The sequence below is a fragment of the Euphorbia lathyris genome, chromosome 3, assembly GCF_963576675.1.
Source record: "Euphorbia lathyris chromosome 3, ddEupLath1.1, whole genome shotgun sequence".
In the NCBI taxonomy this organism is placed as follows: Eukaryota; Viridiplantae; Streptophyta; class Magnoliopsida; order Malpighiales; family Euphorbiaceae; genus Euphorbia; species Euphorbia lathyris.
Window position 1 is genome coordinate 63,007,439 of NC_088912.1, and position 1,887 is coordinate 63,009,325.

The window sequence follows — 1,887 nt, forward strand, 5'->3', positions numbered from 1 at the left end:
TCTCTTTTTTTGGCTTCTCTTCCTCTCAATTTTTCTTCTTCTTTGGAGGAGATTGGAGTTTCTTGCATTGTAATTGATTTTGATTTGTTTGAAGACTGGGAAGGAAAGCTCTGTCCTTTCCTAATCAGAATCAGACAAAACCGGGTTTTAGATCTCTAAATTCCTCAATCTGTCTCTTACTTTTTACTTATTTAATTAATGATGATTCATGTTGATAATATGTGCTTTAATGATTTGATTAGTTTAATTATGAACTAATCCCCATCCAATCTGGGATGGGGATGAGATTGATTATGTAGCCTTGAATGATTAGGGATTTGGTTTTATGGGTTTAATCCCAGTTGATTAGATTATGCAAGCTTAGTGTCCTAAATTTGTCAGAGATAGGATGATTGCTAGAATTAGATTCGATGATGATAAACTAGCCTGACATAGCTAAACCTAATGCCTTGAGTCCGACAAATTTAGGATTACAGATAGGTAGTTACCTGACCAAGGAACTACCTGACCCGAATTAGCATAATCTAACCTCGGTAGAGACCACTAGGAGTGCGGACTAGTGGCTGGGCTACGACTTTAGCCTTAATCACCACAGAACCTATTGCTTTGCATGCCTTAGGTTATATGCCTAATCAAGCCGTCAACCAAAGGCATGTGAATAGACTACATGAGATTGACTATCTCTACGTGGTTACTCAGGTGATTACCGTCAATTATCATTATGATATGAAACCAAATCCCAGTAAATCATACATAGGAACCAATTAAGGGAATCCCCATCTTAGATTGTGTCATTAATTAATCTGAATTCTCCCCTGTTAAACGCTTAACACTTTCATTTTAGAAAGTTTGTCTTTTTAATCACTCCTCACACATTTAACCTTCCGAACAATTACGTCGTCTTCCCTAGACTAATTAGTTGTGGCAAATAGTCCTTGTGGTTCGATCTCATGCTTAAGCACTATACTACTTGTTGCGATAGGATACTCTTGTCTTATTTATTACTATATATTTTAGCAGCATCAAGTTTTTGGCGCCATTGCCGGGGACTATTTTTGTTTATAGCTAATTAATTGATTGCGAAGCTTGAATAATTGTTTGGGATTCTTCTAGCCGAGGGTCTGATAATCAACCGTATTATTATCTGAATTCATAAGCTAAAACTGTTCTTGCAGGGCCTGAGACGAGGATACGATGGCCGAGGATATGTCAGTGATGGAGTTGCTTAAGGCAAGACGACCGACAAGCACCTCCGGCATACTCGATCCAGCAATAACAGCGGAATCATTCGAAATCAGGCCAGCGATGATCCAGATGATCCAGAACTCGGGACAGTTCAAGGGGGATTACTACGAAGATCCCAATTCACACCTTGACAAATTCGTAGAATATTGCAGCACCTTCAAGTGCGAAGAAGTTACATCTGAACAAGTCTACCAGAAGTTGTTCAGATTTTCCTTGAAAGAAGAAGCTGCAGAATGGCTACATACAGTTGAGCCAGGCTCTCTAACTGATTGGGACACCACCGTATCAGCTTTCCTAGCAAAATATTTCCCTCCATCCAATATTGCTCAGTTCAGAAGCGAAATCGCAACGTTTAGGCAGTCTGAAAGTGAGAACCTGCATCTAGCCTGGGAGAGATTCCAGAGGTTGTTGAGAAGGTGCCCCCATCATGATTACCAGCGGTACCAGCTTGTTGATATGTTCTATTCGGGAATATCTCCTGTTAGCCGTGCTTTTCTTGATACTGCGGCGGGAGGAAATTTGTTCAACAAAACCGCAATGCAGGCCTATAATCTGGTGAAAGAATTGGCTGAACGAAGTGCGTGTTGGCAAGTTGTGAAGCCGCCTTCGAGCAGGTTTACAACAGCAGAGGAGTGCATTGGA

General features: G+C 40.7%; 1 non-coding gene across 1 annotated transcript; it reads right to left on the reverse strand.

The window, feature by feature from the left end:
* Positions 1–1,572: 1,572 nt before the first annotated feature.
* LOC136225230 (small nucleolar RNA R71) lies at positions 1,573–1,679 on the reverse strand. Its single transcript, XR_010686956.1, has one exon. It is a non-coding gene; the product is annotated as a small nucleolar RNA R71 (small nucleolar RNA).
* Positions 1,680–1,887: the final 208 nt, after the last annotated feature.